The sequence below is a fragment of the Cryptomeria japonica genome, chromosome 9 (genome assembly GCF_030272615.1).
Source record: "Cryptomeria japonica chromosome 9, Sugi_1.0, whole genome shotgun sequence".
Taxonomy (NCBI): Eukaryota; Viridiplantae; Streptophyta; class Pinopsida; order Cupressales; family Cupressaceae; genus Cryptomeria; species Cryptomeria japonica.
Window position 1 is genome coordinate 148842293 of NC_081413.1, and position 19649 is coordinate 148861941.

Here is a 19649-nt window from a genome sequence, read left to right on the forward strand (position 1 = left end):
GTGTGCTGACCCTGAAGATTTTTTCAACGGCATGTTCAGAAAGAGGTCAATATGCAGAGGTAGACCCTACCATTTCTATTTTCCTAAAGACCTCATTAGGAATGAGTTTGATTTAGATGAGCAAGAGCCAAGGAAGGAAAAGTGGGTGGCCTACAAGAAGGCTTTAGACTTTGTGCACCAATTTGACACTAGCTATGACCCTTTGTCTAGCTTTCACCCCTTTGAAGAGAAGATAAAATTCTTAATTCTTTGTTTTGAGGATGTGATGCAGACATTGAAAGAAAAGAGGGAGGTTGTAATTAAGAACAACCCTGAGAAAGAAAGAATAGATCTAAATAGGTCTACATCTACCAGAGCAATCCCTCCTAGTGATTACATGTTACATAAGAAGTCCAACTACAGTGTGTTAATGCCAACAATAGGGGAGCCTTCTACCTCAAAAGGTAAGAGGAAGATACAGGATGTCATTAACATTTAGGATAGCCCAAAGAAACAAAGAGTGGGAATGGAAGTACAATCTGATGAACCCTTGTATTCCCCATCTCAATCCCCTATTCATATAGGAGATGAACAGGTACCAGCTGAGCAACTGTTACAGTTAGGCAGTCTTGGAGAGATAGCATACACATATGATGAAGTGGAAGAGGGAATGCCAGAAGAGCTCCTTACTTCTGAGATGAACATTACTACTAATGAGTTCAAAGGCTAGGAGTGGGATCCTAAGATCAAGCAAGCCAAAGGCTAGGAGTGGGATCCTGAGATCAAGCAAGCCAGTGAGGATTTCTTGGCTGATAATAACTTTGTCACATCATGAGCTTTCATGCAATTTGTGTGGAAACAAAATATTGATAAATTTAATGCTAGGTGTGAAAAGAGGAAAGGTGAGAAGCCCCACAAGGATCGAGTTGTGGTGGAGGAAGAGATAAAGCAAGAAATGGTTGACGAGTTTAAGACCATCACTCCTGAGCAGGGAAGAGACATGGTAGCATAGGCTAGAGTACTCATTCTCCCTGAATGGGACATAGCAGATGCCTTGGTTTTAGAGGCAGTAAGAAAGGAGACCAAACCTATGGAGGGGGTCACTTTCAGCAAGGATAATGCTGCACTGGTCATGTGGTCTCTTAAAAGAGATGAAAATAAAAGGAATAAGGACACCCCAGGGTCAAGTTACCTTGGAGGAATGATAGTGAAAAGAGTGTAGAGCACTGGGGTAGTGGAAGCTGCTAGCACTATGCTAGAGACTGAAAGTTTAGTGTTGCAGTAGTAGAAAGAGAGGCTAAGGAAAAGGCAGATCTCCAAGTTAAGTTGGAGACAATTCTAAAAGCTTACAACAGTGCCAAGGAAGAGTTAAGGGGTAAAGATAGCATCATCGCCAAGCTACAAAGCCAATTGGTAGGACTATACCATCAAGGTGAGTCCTCAACATTGATGATCTCCTCTTCTCCTGCAAGATCTCCACCTACCAGACCCGTTATTGAATTCCCACCATCTCCAGCACCTTCTATTTCTCAGTTGATTGAGATCACTCCCCATGAGTTGGAGAATTTAAAATAGGGTCAGGCCCTATATGCAAAGAAATATGAAGAGAGATTAAGGGCTACAATTTTAAGTTTTGCTGACACTATAGGGTCTTCACTAATGTATAACAACATGAGTAAGATTTGGGAAATGTGGAATGAGTTAAATGGGGACAAGGTTGTTTTAATGCCTATTTTTGATAAATGGAGACCCAAAGAACAAGATATAGAACTTATTTGTGTATCCTATGATGAGGCAGGGGATGACCCCATTATTAAATCTACTAATGATAAGACAAAGGATTTAGTAAAGTTGACAGAAGGAGTGGATAATGCAGATAGAAAGATCAAATTGTACAAGAAAGAGTGCACTAATCAAGTTTTTGAATTACTCCCAGGAGATTTTCTTAGCCCAACCCAATTAAAGGACAAAAAAATATGGCTTAAGGAATTAGAAGCCAAATTGTCACTAAGAATAAAAGGAATTGTTAAATCAGAGGATGCCTCCATATTTGTCAAAACAATTGAGGAGATTGAGAAAATCAAATCTCATTATGGTTTTCTGAATTCAAAGGTCAATAAAATGAGGCATTCTTGGAAAACATTAGCCAAGACAAAAGCAAAAGTGATTAACTTCTCATGGCCTGTTGATGGTGTGTATCAGGAATGGACAAGAAAATATGCAGTGCTTGATGTGGAGCAGTTAGAAAATGTTGCAACAAAACAACAAGTGAAGAAGCCGCAGATGTTGAAAGAGACTTGTAACCGTATTTGGAAAAGGTTTTGTAACTTCTTCTTCAGAAGTAATGATTGTAACAAACTCTCCTAGGAAAGTCCGAAGCTATGTGTGCATCCATATTGTTATAAATGGATACCAGAACTAGTAAAAAAAGGATCGAAAGGAATTGTAAGAAAACACTGTAGAAATTTATCTGAGCCTTTTTCGAGTTTTGATGGAGAATATTCAAATGTTTTTGTAATACTTTCAGAAGAAATATCGATACACAGACCATTGGTTTTCAGTTTAAACTTTGTGTTGTCTTCAAGTATGTTTGCAAATGTTTACTATTTCATTCTGAGTAATCTAGGGTTATTTCTTTTGAATATGGGTTGTAAGGCAACTTTTAGTAGATATGCTTCTTAGCTTTTCTCTTTAGGAGGGGAATTAAATACGCAAGAATTGTTTCTACTAGTAAATTCTTTGTGGGATTCTTTGGTATGAATAAATTCTTATGTGTGTCAGGCATGTATAGGGATGTGCAGAAGCCAAACTGATGGGATATGTAGAGATATTTGATTGTGGAAGTATTGTTTGAACTTAGATGACTCTGTGACCTTGGATAAGGCACTGGTGTAGATCAAGGTTGTCTATTACATATCTTGCAGATCAATACTGAACATGAGTACAAGTTTCATTTCTTTGTTTAAGTTGATTTTAAGGTGATAAGATCCACTGGTTTTCGAACTGGTTTGTTGTGGATTTATCTTTTAAAAGTGTGAATTCAATTCACAAAGGTATACCCGCCTGAACTTTGGATAAGTTTGAAGTGTAGAATGTTAATCAAACCTTGTCATATGTTGTCCTGAAAGTTTCCTTCTCTTTAATATCTCTTCTACATACAGAGTTTATCATATCATTATAAGGATTTTAAAGGGAATCAGATTTTGAGAACAACAAACACCTTATGAACTATGGTATGACTGAAAGCCATTAGTTAAGTACTTCAAAGTGTTTGGAAGTAAATTCTTTAACAAGAGAGATGTGGATGACTTAGGTAGCTTTTATTCTAGGAGTGATGGAGGTATCTTCTTGGGCTACTCAACTCATAGAAAAGCCTACAAATGCTACAACAAAAGACTAAGATGAATCATTAAGAGTGTGTATGTAAGAGTTGATGAAGATATGCTCAAAGGAAGACAAGCACAAGTAAACTGGTATGATGACACTGGTGATGAAGATGAATTTTAGATTAACGTTGAACTAGAAGAAGCATCAAATAATTCCCCAACTGGTATGTATAGAAAAATCACCTGAAAGATCATATCTTAGGTAATAAGAATGATGGTGTGCAGACTAGAAGAAGAATTGCTCAGAATGATGAACAAGTCAATTTTTGCCTCATGACTGAAATGGAACCTAAAACATTTAATGAGGCCAGAAAAAGTCAGAAATGGATGAATACAATGGAAGAAGAGATGCAGCAAATTGAGAAGAACAAAACTTGGGAGTTAGTTCCTAGACTGGCTGATAAGAATGTCATTGGCATAAAGTGGATCTATCGAAACAAGATGAATGAAGAAGGAAATATTGTGAAGCACAAAGAAAGGTTAGTGTGCAATGGATACTCTCAAGTAGAGGGAATAGATTTTGAAGAAACATTTGCACTAGTTGCTAGACTTGAGGCCATTAAAATGTTTCTAGCCTTTTCAACGTACAAAGGTTACAAAGTCTATCAAATGGATGTAAAATCTACTTTCCTGAATGGAAATTTAGAAGAGGAGGTATACACTGAACAACCAGAAGGTTTTCTGTTACATGATAATGAAACCTTTGTGTGCCATTTGAAGAAAGAATTGTATGGATTGAAGAAGGCTCTAAGAGAATGGTACTCAAGGTTAGATAAGTATCTAAAGGAGCAAGGCTTAAGGAAAGGAGTGCAGATAGTAATATGTACATTAAATCAGATGGAAACCACATGATTATTATGGTCATACATGTGGATGACATCATTTTTGGAGGCAACAAGGATACCTTGTGTAAAGAGTTTTCCGATCAGATGCAGTGAGAGTTTGAGATGTCAATGCTTGGAGAGTTGTCTTACTTTCTTGGTTTGCAGATTTCATAGCAAGGTAAAGGGATATTTATCTCTGAAACCAAGTATGCCAAAGATATGTTGAAGAAGTTCTAAATGGAAGACTGTGAGGCCTCACCTCGACTCAGTCTAACATTCAGTGGATTTTATATCTAGACTATTATGGATACTTTATTTTGATGCATTTTGAGACTTAGAGCTTATATGATTTTGGGATTTGGATAACATTGCTATGTTTTGATGATTTACTTATATGCTTTATGAGATAGAACACTACATGATTGTTAGATAGGATGATATTGCAATGATAGATGTCGTTATTAAATTTGCAGGACTTTACTATGATAACAGAACTATGATGTATGGTTAAGTTTATGTGAATTGGAATGAAATTGCTTATGTGAAATTGCTAGATAAAAGATGTATTTAATATGTGCAGATGAAAATTGTATGCATGTGATGATGTGTATTGTTATTCCTTTGAATTATATTATATGTGGATATTTGAAAGTACTAATGTGTAAATTGAGATGCGCAGGAAATTTACCATGTGACCATGGAAAATTATGGAGAACCAAACCTAGACTTATGTATGTTCGTAAGCCAGGGGTTGTCTATTTGGAGAGACAACACCCCGTTTGTGTTGTATTTTATTTGTAATAGTATATGCTGCATGAGTGTTAAGTGTTATTTAAATTTAATGTGTAAAACCCACAAGAGACGATTTCATGTTTTATTTTGTAAAAGTGTTTTATTTGTGTCATTTGACACATGTGTGGATTTAAATTTAAATGTTTTATTTTTGTCTCTTCGAGGGGAAGTGTTTAACTATAGTTTTTTCTTAAATAATATAACATGTTGTCATTAATACTTGGAAAAAAATCTTTGGAGTGGTCAACATATGTTTGACCCTAAAATAAAATTAAGAGGGGTTTAAAATGGGTTAAATGAACACCTAGGGGTAGTTTAATAGGGTTTCCTAAAGCCCATAAGGTATACCTAGGGGTTAGGGGTAATTTTAGGCAAGTTTCTACTTTTAAGTGACCTTTTTGACGCTTTAAAAATTGGCTTTTTTGAGTTGTGCGAAAATTGAAAATTAGAAGTTTAAATCTAATTGAGATTTTTCCTATTGGAATGGGAGTCTTTTTCCCATTCTGCTTTACTTTTCTTTTTGGTTTTTAGAAACTTGTGAGAACTCAGAGAATGAGCTTCTTAAGCAAGAATTTGTGAAATTGAGGGTAATCACCCACTCTCCATTTTTGGAGACAAGAGAATTTTTGAAAAGAAAAGAATAGTTTGGAATAGAAAATTTGACTAAGGGTAGAAGAAGAAGATCCATGGATTGGGCAGCTCTTCCTCAAATATTATACTACCATTGGGCAGATTAAGGTTGGTTTGATTATTCTTTAAAATGTCTATTTTCTTGTATGTGTTTGAGAGTATGATTGGTGTAAGAAATCTGTGTTTCGAATGTCTTGTTTAGAATTTCATTTGGAATTTTGCATTATGCTTTGTTGTGTTTTGGGAGTTTTCTCAAGACCTCTTACTCTTGGGAGAGAGGAGGATCTTGTGGGTGGTAGCAGTGACAACCCTCGAGTGAGAGACTCTCGTTTGAGAGAAATCACAAGGGATCTTTGTGTGACCCTTGCTGCATGGCCTGTTTGTGCAATGGGGGTCATAAGGAGGGATATAAGGCTAGAATGCCTTTGGGGGGCATAAGGAATAAGGGGTTGAGATTTTTGATGTATTTATTGTGCCATGAGGTGGCTACTTGTTTTTCCATACTTACAGTTCTCCTCAGGGTATTGGTCCACTACCACCCTTAAAAAGGTCATCACCAAAGTGTGGTGTTGTGAAGCCAAGTTGGGAGTGTGTCTGAAAATCTATGTGTGTATGTATGCCATCTATGTGTTTGCATGTTTGTTACCCATCTAGGGCTTGGTTCTCCGAGCTCGGGGGTGTCTAACAGTTAGCCTAGGCTGGGAGGTGAGCACTCCGTGGTCATATTTGTGTTTGTATTATACAGGAATGCCAGGAGAAAAGACTAGGAAAAGTGAAAGGTTGCAAAAGAATATTGTTGAAGAAATCTAAATTTATTTGCAGTTGTTAGTTTTAAATTTTGATAGGAGAAATACATCCTCATTTGTTGAAATGAGAGGCAAGTTGTAAATTTGAAATATAGACACGAGAGTTGGGATTGTAGTTGAAAAAAAAGAAACATCTTGTGAATGTTGTAGAATATCTTAGAGTTGTAAAAAGCTTGTTTTATTTCTATTCCTGTTTTTTTTTAAAAAAGATACTTTTGATTTGCATGCAATAATCATTTTAATATGAAAATCAGTTTTATAGATTCAGTATTTCCTCTTATCTGTGAAATTTCCTCCAGTCTACTTGCAGATAAAAATATGAGTAGTATGTATTGTTAACATTTTAATGAATGTATGCATGTTGTTTTAAAGGTGAATAATGCAGATTATTTTTCCTATTGTAAGATCTAAGTTTTATGAACCCTAGAAAATATTAGTGGCAAGAAGTGAAATTTCACAATTAATTTTAGGAATAAAATCTTAAGCATTCCTCTCTTCTAATCCCTTATCTTGAGTTTATTAAACTTTAGATTTTTACGTTGCTATTAAATTTATTGATATCTATGGTTATTTTATTGTAGGAAATAAATTTATAGTTATTTACTTTGTTGATATCTTTTTATATTTATTTACCTTAGACTCCAACAATATCATGTTTATGCCTTTGATAATACACGGTAAGAAAAAAATCAGAGTGTTAGGAATATATAAATTCCATCTAAATCCTATATTCATAAAGCAAATGGACAAAGAAAAAAAAACATTATTCATCTTTGTAATAAAAAAAATATAAATAAACTTCTTTCACTATTTTTTTTTAATATTCATTATAACAAATATATATGTATATATAAATATATATATATATATATAAATATATATATATATTTATATATATAATATATATATATATATTTTTTTAAAATTTAAACAAAAAAAAAATGTTTAAGCGGAGGGTTTCGGCCGGGGGCCAAGCGCACTGTGCATGGCACAGTGGCCGGCGGCCGAGTCCACTGTGCATTGCACAGTGGCCGGTGGGCCGAGCTCACTCTGCACTGCACAGTGGCCGGCGGCTGCGCTCACTGTGTGATACACAATGGCCGGCGGGCGAGCCCACTGTGCCTTGCACAGTGGAAAACTCAGTGGCACCGACTCCTGCCTCCCGCCTGATCCCCGCGTTCACTTATCTCCTCCTGCGTTCGCTCAAGCCATTCGCCGCCATGGCCGTCCTGCGTGGTAATGTAGGGTTTTAAAAAAAAAGATAAAACCCTAGCTCGGTTAGAGCTAGGGTCGAGAGGAAGATAAATATGTTTAAGGGATTTTAAGAAAAAGAGAGTCAAAGAAGTAATTTTATAATGTAATATAAATAAGGGTTTCCATGAGATTTATTTTTAAAGTTCTGAAAAAAATTTGTATTTAAAATTAGTTAGGGTCTTCAATTTAGATAGACGTGGGAATTTTAATTCCAATTAATTATATTTAGATTAACTATTTATGAAGCCTTGATTAAATAAAAAAGGAAATTAATTCCTTGAAAGTTAAATTTTGATTTTGGAAAGACAATTTTCCTCATCGGATAATGTCATTGAGAAATTAAGTTGACACTTTAATCCATTAAATTAATTAATGATTTAAAATGAAATTTAGACAATATGGCTTTATTGGAGATCAATTTTTATCTACGTCTACCAATTTAAATGAGTTTATTAAATCAAGCTAACGACTATATTTGATGAGAAAATAAATTAAAACATTTAGTTTTTTGCAAATGAATTATAATTAAGATCGATACTTAGTTAGTATCAGAGTTAGTTCGATTTTTGTTATGGCCAACATGTTAACACATGTTATGATAGCAAACCTTGTTAATTAACTAGTTGTTTTAAAAAAAAAATCATTTCGTTTTTGCCCTAAATTTTGGGCATGACAAAGACAACAAATTAGTAAGTACTCCCATGGTGACCAGATGCAAGGTGAGAAAGGATGATGAATTAACAGTAGTGGATCATACATCATATAGATCCATGATTGGCAGTTTGTTATATCTTACTGCTTCTAGACCAGATATAGTGTAGGTAGTATGCATGGTGGCTAGATTTCAAGCTACACCCAAATAGTCACATGTGAATGTAGTCAGAAGGATATTCTGGTATCTATAAGAGACACTTGATTATGGACAATGGTATCCCAAGAAAGGGGATTTTACCTTATATGCCTACACTGATGCTGATTGGGCAGGCTGCATTGATGATCAGAAAAGCACAAGTGGTGGTGAATTCTTCCTAGGTAATCGATTGGTCTCATGGCACAACAAGAAGCAGGATTTAGGTTCCCTATCTACTGCTAAGGAAAAATATATTACTTCTACCACATGTTGTTCTTAGGTGCTATGGATGAAGCAAACCCTAAAGGATATTCAGGTAGAAATGTCTGACCCCATTTCCATCCAGTGTGACAATTCAAGTGCAATTAACATATCAAAGAACTCAGTTATACACTCAAGGACAACACACATTGCCATCAAATATCAAAGTATTACTAGTGTATGCATATGGGTGAAGTGGAAATAAGATGTTAGATTGTGTGGAAAGATGAGTTACCGGTTTATGTCTTTCATTGTGCTTCAACGGTAGTAATCTGGTTTAGACCGATGTTATTGCTTGCCAGTCAAAGTGCAAGGTTCTCAATCAAACCGGTTCAAGGAAAAAAATTTATCAGTAGTGATTCACCCCCCCCCTCTCAGTACCGGTTTGGTAATAATTGTTCATCATTGATTCATCAATTGGTATCAGAGTATCCTCCAGGTCCTCTGTGTTGTAAGCTTAACCGCTTAAGGTAAAGATCCTACTCTAATGCTGAAGAGGGAAGGTCCAAAGTTCAATAGAGACAACTTTAAAATAGGGAAGGAAAGAGTGAAGATATACATCAGAAGCATGGGTGCTCAACATTGGAGCTATGTTGAGAATTCTTATGTTATCCCTACTAGTACTCTCACTGATGATCAAAAGAGAGAGATTCAGGAGAATGGGAAAGTCATGGAAGCCCTAATTACTAGTTTATCTGACATTGAGTTTATTGATGTTTAGGACAAAGAGAATCCCAAAGAAGTATGGGATGCTCTTGAGAATATCTATGGCGGTGATGAGCATGTGAAACAAGCTAAGGAAGAAAGCCTTAGGGGAAAGTTTGAAGACATGTAAAGGGTTGAAGGAGAGACCATTCAACAATATGGAATAAGAATCAAAACTGTTGTTGGAGATATCAAAAGTGCAGGTGGTAAAATGGAAGATTCCATTGTTGTTAGCAAAGTTTTGAGATCCTTACTATCGGTCTATGCAATAAGGGTTGCTGCTATTCAGGAGTTGAGGTCTGTAGACAAGACAAAGGTATCCCTAGACTCCATAATTGCAAAGTTAATAGCTTAAGAGATAAATAATTATGATGGCAATATTCAGAAGACTAAATCAGCCTTCAGAGAATCTGCTGCACCATCTAGAAAAGACAAATAAACTAGTAATAGTGGTGAACCAAGACAAAGTAGAGAAATGGATGATGAGGAGATCCTGATGGAATTTGAAGCTCTTCTTACTAAGAGACTTCCCAAGGTAACTGGTAAATACAAAGGTAAGTTTCCTTTGAAATGCTTTTCTTGTAACTGGATAGGACACATTGCTGTAAACTGCCCTAATCGTGACAACAAGGATAAACTAGAGAGGTTCAAGAAGTTCAAAGGAGGAAACCGGAGAAACTATTTTATAGCACTTGATGAAGGTGTCACTGATGAGGAATCAGAAGATGAAGAGAATGAAGATATTATGTTTGTTGCAGTCAAGGAAGATGTGTCATACAAGAAGGCTCTTGTCTCCCATTTTGATAATTCCAATGAGTGGATTATTGATAGTGGCTGTTCTCACCATATGACTAGTGACCAGAGAAATTTTCTATCTCTGGAAGAGTATGATGGTGGTGTGGTTCATTTTGGTAATGATGCACCATGCATGGTCAAAGGCAGAGGGTCTATCTCTTTGAATGGAAAGAGTAGTGCTAATAATGTGTATTGGGTGGAAGGTCTCAGACACAACCTTTTGAGTGTTTCCCAGCTAAATGATAGTGGACTCACTTTGGAATTCAAAAATGGAGTGTGAAAAATCAAAGGAAAGAATGGTGAACTGATGGCTATTAGTATGCAGACCAAAGGTAACCTGTTTTAGCTAAATGCTAATGTCAGTACATGTCTAATGGCTAAGTTTGAGGATAGTTGGATATGGCATAGGAGACTCTACCAAGTAAACTTTGAAAATATTGTGAAGGCCAGTAAGATCAAGGCGGTTAGAGGATTGCCTATGCTAAGAAAACTGAAAAATCCTTTGTGCAGAGAATGTCAACTAGGGAAAATGTCTTCCTCAACCTTCAAAGGTAAACCTTTCACTGCAGACAATTTACTTGATCTTGTGCATACTGATTTGTGTGGTCTTATGAAAACTAGGAGTGTGCAGGGAGCTAGGTATTTTATGATTCTTATAGATGATTGCTCAAGAATGATGTGGGTCACATTCCTAAAGGACAAGTCTAAAGCCTTTAGAAAATTCAAAGCTTTTAGAGCACTGGTAGAAAAGGAAAGTGGTAGAAGAATCAAATGCCTTAGAATTGATCAAGGAGGGGAATTCACTTCTGGTGAATTCAACAAATACTGTGAAGAGAATGGCATCAAGAGGCAACTGTCTACCCCCCGGACTCCACAGCAAAATGTCCTAGCAGAGAGAAACAACTAGAACTATGTTGATCCAAGGAAAGGTTGCTCACACCTTTTGGAGAAAAGCGGTGAGCACTGCAGTCTACACAATGAACTGGGTACTCATCAAAAAGGGAAAGGATAAAACACCTTATGAGTATTGGATCAGTAAGACAACAGTGGTAAGATACTTTACAGTGTTTGGTAGCAAATGTTATATCAAGAGGAGTGAACATCAGAGCAAGTTTGATGCAAAATGTGATGAGGGAATATTCCTAGGGTATTCCACAAAAAGCAAAGCTCTCAAATGTTTCAATAATAGCACTCAGAGAATTGCTAAAAGCATCAATGTTAGAGTTGATGAAACCTTTGAGAAACTTGAAGAAACTAGCAGTGAGAAAGTAGGAGATGAATCAGTTGTAACCTTCTGGGAACCACTTACAAAACTCCCAAGCACTAGTAATAGTACTCCTACACTGGTAGATGCTGATACTGATGGAGATGAGGATGAAGAAGAAAAGCAAGAGGAAACAACTAAGATCATTCCTAGGTATTTAAAGCTGAATCATGATCCAAAGCAGATCATAGGATACAAGGATGCAAGAATTCTTACAAGAAGAAAGATCAGAGAAAACTCTTGCATGATCTCAGAATTTGAGCCTAAAACATTCAGAGAGGCACATAATGATGAAGACTGGATCAAGGCAATGGAAGAGGAACTTGACAAGATAGAAAAGAATGGTACATGGTCTTTGGTACACAGACCAGAGCATAAAAATGTCATTGGCACCAAATAGGTTTTCGGAAATAAGTTGAATGAAGATGGCTCACTGGTTAGAAATGAAGCCAGATTGGTGTGTAAAGGATATGCCCAAGAAGAAGGAGAAGACTATGGAGATACCTTTGCTCCAGTAGCCAGATTGGAAGGAGTTTGCATGCTTCTTGCATATGCAGCATTCAAGGGATTCAAAGTATATCAAATGGATGTAAAGTCTGCATTCCTGAATGGAATACTAGAAGAGGAGGTGTTTATAGAGCAACCAGATGGGTTTTCCCTATCAGAAGACAGTGACATGGTGTGTAGGCTACATAAGGCCTTGTATGGACTAAAGCAAGCACCTATAGCATGGTATGAATGCTTGCACTCCTATCTTGTGAAGATTGGATCTGAGAGAACAAGTGAGGATAGTAATATCTACCTGAAGTCAGAAGGAGATCAGATTCTGATCTGTGAGGTATTTGTTGATGACATAATCTTTGGAGGAGATGACAACATAAAGTCATGATTTTGCAGATGAGATGAAAAAGGAGTTTGAGATGTCACTTATAGGTGAGATTAAGTTCTTCATTGGACTATAGACTCAACAAATGAAAGATGGAATCTTTATCACTTAGTCCAAATATGTCAAAGAGGTGTTGAAGACCTTTGGCATGGAAGACAATAAACCGGTTAGTACATCGATGGTGACCGGTTGTAAATTATCCAAAGAGGATGACTCAGGGTTGGTAATTTAGAAGGAATACCGATCAATGATTAGTAAATTGCACTATGTAGTACATAGCAAACCGGACATTGTTCATCTAGTGGGCATTGCTGCACGGTTCCAGAAAAGCCCAAGAGAATCCCACTTGGTTGCAGTCAAGAGGATTTTGAGATATCTGAAGGGAACTATTGACTATGGATTATGGTATCCATACAGTAATGATTTCAACTTGAAAGTGTTTACAGATGTTGACTAGGTTGGTAATGTGGATGGCCAGAAGAGCACAACCGGTGGTGCATTCTTTCTTGGTGGAAGACTAGTCTCATGGATGAGTAAAAAACAGAGTTGTATCTCTCAGTCTATAGTAGAAGCGGAGTATGTTGCAGCATTTATGAACTGCACCCAGACTATTTGGATGAATCATGTATTGAATGGCTTCAAAGTTCCTGTATCTAAATAGGTAAGCATATTTTGTGACAATATGAGTGCAGTTAACATCTCCAAGAATCCGGTTTTACATTCTACAACCAAGCACTTTGAGCTTAAGTATCATTTCTTAAGGGAAAAGGTTTAGAACAAAGAAGTTGTACTGGAACATGTTTCCAGTAAGGAGTAGTTAGCAGACATACTCACCAAGCCTCTATCGAAGGCTACCTTTACCTATTTGAGAGGTAAATTAGGGGTGTTGCCCCTTCAAGAGGTGAACTAAAGGTGTGTGCTCCACATCAGTCAGGACTTACATTGATATATTTTTCTCAGGATTGGTGTGTTGAAGGATGCTACTCCTTAGGGGGAGCAGCATAGTAGAACATAGATGTGCCTTCACTTTGGCATTGTTGTCAAAGGGGAAGAAGATGTGAAGTAGAGAAGATATCTACAGTATTGGGGGAGAAGATGTGAAGCTCAGAGATATCTTTGTAGATTGCCATCAATGACAAAGGGGGAGAATGTTGGCATATGTGCAGAGTATGTTGACTTGATGATATTGTATGTTTTCATTGATATCAATATGATGAAGAGTGAACTGGTATATTGAAGTAAGCACTTGCAAGAGAACTGGTATATTGAAGTAAGAACTTGAAAGAGAACCGGTATATGTGAACAAGTGAAGCAGCATGGCTGTCCAATTGAACCGGTATGTTGAAATATGAACCAGTATATGTGAAAAAGTGAAGTGGTATGTTTATTCAAGTGAAGCGGTATGTTGGAATGAGAACCAGTATATGGAATGTTTTGTATCAAGGTTTCATACGGTATGACTGCCGGTTGGTAGTCTTAGCTTCAGGGTTTCTGGTTGAAGTATTCTATGCTTATGTGATTCAACCAATGATATTGTGTGATGTGTTAGCATTTTTATGAAGAATAGATTGTGTTCCATGTTAGCTCTATGCACGTGAAGGATCTTGCATGAAGGAGATTGATCCTATCTACCTCGGGAATGTGCGAAGACTCTGTAAATGGTGGAGAACACGTGATGGGTTATCGCCTCCAAGAAGCGGTGAAGAATGAATGATGGAGAATGTCTTGAGATCTATTTAGGACCATTGTATTCAAAGTAAAGTATTCAATGGTTAGGATTGAACTAATTGAATTTCTCAGCCTAAATGTTTAGGGTTTAGGGTTTATGCTACTAACCTATCTATTTCCTATAAGGTTGATATTGTTCTTCATGATGAAGTTGTTGGTAAATGTTGTGTGTGTATCTAAGTGCAAAGATACATGATTCTTGCCAGACTAGATATGAGAATAGATACCTATAGAGTGTGAGTGTAGAAGGAAGGAGTTGAAGTAGATCTGCATTGTCATTGAGTACTATTACCAGATCATTGTAATACCTGTTGATCTCTAACCACTTCAATAGTTGGAAAATCCCTTAATAGGGTAGCTTTAACCGACTTGTTGTAAATCCTTTAATAGGGTGACTCAAAATCATTGAGTTCTAAAATCCTCTAACAAGGTAACCTTTAACAGGGTTTAATCCTTAACTAGGTATTCTAGCCATCCCTTAACCGGGTGATCCCTAGTAGGATCGGTTCCTAAAAAAACCTATTGTAAAGTCTTTAATCAGACTAGGCTCCTAATAGAGTGGAATTCAAAAGGGTATTCATCCCCGCCGTGGTTTTTCCTAGTTGGGTCTCCATGTGAAAAATATGTGTGTTATGTGTGATACCTTTCATATGATGCTTTGTTATTCTCTGTAAAGAAGTAAAGCATGTTGAACCAGTAAGTATTTACATTTCTATTGCAATATTACTATTGTATGCATATGGGTGAAGTGGAAATAAGATGTTAGATTGTGTGGAAAGCTGAGTTATTGATTTATGTCTTTCATTGTGCTTAACCGATAGTAATCTAGTTTAGACCGGTGTTATTGCTAGCTAGTCAAAGTGTAGGGTTCTCAGTCAAACCGGTTCAAGGAAAAGTTTTTATCAGTACTAATTCACCCCACCCCCCCCCTCTCAGTACTGGTTTGGTACTAACTATTCATCATTGATTCATCAATAAGATCACCGATGATGATATTTTGATTATTGAAGTATTTATTGATGATATCATATTTGGAGGTGAAGATAAATTGTGCATAGAATTTTCTAATAATATGAAGAATAAATTTGAAATGTCCATGATTGGTGAGATGAGATATTTCTTAGGTTTGCAGATTACACAAACTGGCAAAGGCATCTTTATCTATCAAACTAAGTATCTAAGGGAATTGTTGAAGAAGTTTGGTATGGATAATTCCAAACCAATAAGTACTCCTATGGTGACAAGAGAGAAATTATCTATCAAAGATACATCTGCACCAGTAAATTTGACAAGGTATAAGTCTATGATTGGTGGCTTGTTATATCTAACTCAAACTAGGCCATATATTATGAATGTGGTAAGTATTGTTTGAAGATAACAAAGTAATCCTAAATAAAAGCATGAATATGCAATAAAGAGGATATTCTGATATTTGCAAGGAACAACAAAATATGGCTTATGGCATTCTAGAGAGGCTAATTTCACTTTATGTGCATATACAAATTTAGATTGGGCAGGAGATACTGATGATAGGAAGAGCACTTTTGGTGGAGCTTTCTTTCTTGGAAAGAAATTGGTTTCATGGATCAACAAAAAATAGTCATGCATTTCTTTATCTACTACAAAAGCTGAATATGTTGCAGCAGCAACTAATTGCACTCAAGTCTTGTGGATGAAGCAAATGTTGAAGGATATCAAGCTAAAATATAGTGAACCAGTAGTTATCTATTGTGATAACTCTGCAACTATTGACATGTCTAAAAATCTAGTATTTCACTCTAAGAATAAGCACATATGAATAAAATATAACTTTCTGAAGGACAAGGTGGAAGTAAAGGAAGTAAAATTGGTTTATGTGAACACTAAAGAGAAGATTGTAGATATATTCACTAAACCACTGTCTAAGGAATCATTTGAGTATTTGAGAGACGGGCTAGGGGTTTTTTCCCCTCTGATAGAGACTTGATTGATGTGGTTTGGCATCAGTCCGACATGCATTATCAAAGATACTATTCATTCTAACACTGATGAGTCATGCTACTACTCAGGGGGAGTAGTTAGCTTTGAGATTTAGAGGCTTATATTCTTGCTTTGATATTTTTGTCAGATTTATGGCATTGATCTCAAAGGGGGACAGATAGTGATGTGAAAAATAAATTCAGAACTTTACAGAGATATTATTCACAGGGGGAGATTTATTGATATTCAGAGCTATATGCAGGAGATTGTTGGTTGTCTTCGATAGGGGGAGACCTATTTGGCATTTCTTGGTACTTAGATGTTTTTCACATCTAGTGTTGCCATCAATGTCAAAGGGGGAGATTGTTGGCAATGTGAATGAATTGATAATGTGTTGCATTGATGTTTTGTCATCGATGTCAATACTAGCTATTATGGCTGGTTACTGGAAGACAAATTTTGTTTACCGGTAGAAGATCTTGCATTACCCATAAGGGTTTAAGGTTTAACAGACAAATATTTCTCTAAGAATCTTTGACATAATGCTAAGTGGTGTTGGTGTGGCTTCTAGATAGAATCCAGGATATAGAAGGTGATTGTTACTAATTGGTGACATCGCTTTTGTATGGTAGACCTAGATAAGGTCTGATACCTATCTAGGTTATGGACTAGTATCATGTTAACATGTTCTCTACACATTATCGGGATGATTTATGGATTGGCTATTGTTGTTTTGGTATAAAGCCGACATGGCATATCATTGTAATATGGATATATGTAATGATCTTATTTTAATATCTTTTAGGTGGCCGACCTAATTGGTTTAGGCCTTAGGGTTTGTATAAATTGATGTATGTAGAGCCCCTCCCCGATCAAGCTCTGGTTAAATTAGTTGACCAAGGTTGACCATATTAATAAATGCAATAATTTAATAGGATGAGATATGTTAGATGGATAAATTAGTGAGAAAAGTAATTAAACTAGGTTATGGAAGAATTTTACCTTGCAGTGCACATTTTGATGTGTTATGGATTTAGATCCTATAGGATCCACCGATTTGATAATCTTGATATGACATATGTCAGCTATATCTAAATTTGTAGAACTTTATTATGATGTTAGAAATTATGATGCATGCCTCATGAATGGTTGGGATTTAAGTGGATTATGATAATTGCTTTATATGGATTGCAGTGTTTTATAATAAATTGATTTGTACGATCTCAATTGTATGCAAAGTGATTGATTTGCATTCTTATTTATGTGTTTAATATTGTATCAGGCTATTTGGGAAGTACTAATGTGTAATTGAGATGCACAGGAAAATTTTCCATGTGACCATGGAAACATTATGGAGAATCAAACCTAGACTTATGTACATTTGTAAAACTAGGGGTTGTCTATTTGGAGAGACAACACCCCATATGTATCATATTTTATTCATAAACGTAAATGTTTAAATGTGTGTAAATTATATTTATTAATTTGTTTAAATCATACATGAGACAATTGCCATGTGTGTATTTGTGATGGGGAATTCCTTTTGTAGTGTCACTTGACACATATGTTGTATGTTGAGTTGGCATTGTCATGTCACCTTTTGTGAAATTTATTTTTACCAATGATATATTTCCAAATTATCCTTGAAGGTCCCAAGTATATCTAGGATAGTGAGCCATTAGGAGGGTCCACTCAGATTTGACCCGTAGGTAAACTTTAGGTGGACTTTTAAAGGGTTAAAACAACCCCTAGAGTCAGTTTTGGAGCATTTTCAATGAGCCTCATGGGGTACCTATGGGTGAAGACCATATTTGGCCATGTGTCCACCCCCTAGGACTTGTTTAACCTCCCCAAAAAGTGGATTTCCCAAGATGGCCGAATTTCATCTTTAGGAGAACCATTCTTGGTTGGATAACCTTCTTGGTATGTGTCATTCCTCTTCCCCATTTCATTCCCCTTTTTGAGGTACCTTGGTTAGGGAGTGTGTAAGAACTAGGGAAGACCAACCAATGGGAGCCTCTCAGTCTATCCAAGATGATTGGAAAGAGTGAGAGAAGCCTTCTTAGGCAAGAGATCGACACTTAGGAAGGAAATCACCCACTCTCCATCATTGGAGATGAGATCTTGCAGTTTGGAAATAAGATTTTGATAGAATTTTTGGCTAAGTGTTGAAGAAAAGAAGTGTGAATTTGAGTTCCTCTTCTCCAAACTATCCCTAGTAAACCCTTGGCAGATTCAAGGTTGGTTCAATCTCTTACTTTGTATGCTGAAAATCTGTTTTGAAAGATTGCTTGAATGAAGTTGTTTGCTTCCCTTGTATTTCCTTTGTGAAGATATTTATGTGATCTTTCTCTTATTTTTGGTATGCATTTTTTTGTGTTTTGGGAGTATCCAAGGCCACCTTACCCTTGGGAGGACAAAGTGGTCTTGGGGGTGGAAGGTGTTTGACGAACTTAGAGTGAGAATCTCTCTTTAAGAGAGTGATCTCAAGGGTTTTTTTATGTGACCCTTACTACATAGTTTTGTTTATGCATTTGGGGGTCATAAGGGGAGAAATTATGGCATGTATGCCTTGGGGGTCATAAGGATGTTGGGTCAAGATGGACTTGTGATGTGTTCTTGGTTGCCATGAGATGGCTTGTGATCTACTATCTTGCAGGACTTGTGATGTGTTCTTGGTTGCCATGAGATAGCTTGTGATCTACTATCTTGCAGATCTCCTCAAGGTACTTTGTCCACTTCCACTCATATAAAAAAAAAAATCACATTATGTGATGGTGTTCAGCCTTGGGATGAGAATGTGTTTGTTTTGAGTTTTTCATGCTCTTTTGTGTATTGTTTGACTGTAACACATCTAAGTCTTGGTTCTCCAAGCTCGGGGGTGGCTTCTAGTAAGCCTAGGTTGGGAGGTGAGCCCTCCATGATCACAAACTTAAGATTTTATATTCTAGGTTGCTTTGTGAAGAGATTGAAAGAAAAGCCTTGGAATTATTCCTATTGTGGTATCTTAGTTGTAGAAATGAAAGAGGAGTTTTTTGTTGGATTATTTATAAAAAGAGAGAGAAATGTATTTATTTATTTAAGTCCTCATTTATTAGGAATGAGAGGCTAGTTGGGTATTTCACCCATTTGTTAAGTTGACATATTGTATTCAGATTTTCCTTATAAGAAATGTATTCTTTTGTTAAGTTGATATTGCAAAATGTGGTTAAATGGATATTAGAAAAATTAATAGTTCTGCATTTTTAATATTTCTAAGTGTTTTCTAGACTATATTAATGTTGTTGTCATTTGGTTATCTTTGTCATTTATTCAACAACAAAAAAAATGTAGAAAGTAAAATGGAGATATTATGAATTAGAAAAGTTGGGATGTTAGTAAGATAAAAATAAACATTTAGTCCTAGTTATTTAGATCCTAATACAGATTATGCTTAAATAGACATTAGAAGTAAAATAGTTTGGCATTGTACATAATGATAACATTTTTAAAGTGTTTTCTAGACTATTTTAATGATGCTGTAATTTTAT